The sequence below is a fragment of the Orycteropus afer genome, unplaced genomic scaffold, assembly GCF_000298275.1.
Source record: "Orycteropus afer afer isolate SDZICR_OR568_19922 unplaced genomic scaffold, OryAfe1.0 scaffold00580, whole genome shotgun sequence".
Taxonomy (NCBI): Eukaryota; Metazoa; Chordata; class Mammalia; order Tubulidentata; family Orycteropodidae; genus Orycteropus; species Orycteropus afer.
The window spans coordinates 501,934-502,541 of NW_006922167.1; positions in this window are offsets into that span (position 1 = coordinate 501,934).

Sequence of the window (608 nt, forward strand, 5' to 3'; positions counted from 1 at the left end):
ATCTATATTCATGAGGGATATTGGTCTGTAGTTTTCCTTTTGAGTGATGTCTTTGCCTGGTTTTGGTATTAAGGTTATGCTTGCTTCATAAAATGGATTCTTCATTAATCTTTAGTGTTACATAGAACTCCATTGTGTGTATGTACCATAGTTTTGTTATCCATTCATTTGTTAATGGGCACTTAGGTTGTTTTCATCTCTTTGCTCTTGTGAACATTGCTGTGATGAACATGGGTATGCATATCTCTATTTGTGCCTTCATTCTGACTTCCTTAGGATAAATAGTTGGTAGTGGGATTGCTGGATCAAACGGTATTTTTATTTCCAATTTTCTAAGGGAGTGTCATGCTGTTTTCCACAGCAGTTTTACCATTTTACAGTCCTATCAGCAGTGTATGAGCATTACAATTTCTCCATACCCTCACCAACATTTGCCTACTGTCTTGTTGGATTTTGCTGTTATTGCTGGAGTGAGATGATATCTCATTGTTGTTTTGATTCACATCCCTCTGATGGCTAATGATTGTGAGCATCTCTTCATTGTTTTTTGGCTGCCTGAATATCTTCTTTGATGAAGTATCTGTTCATGTCCTCTGCCTATTTTTCAA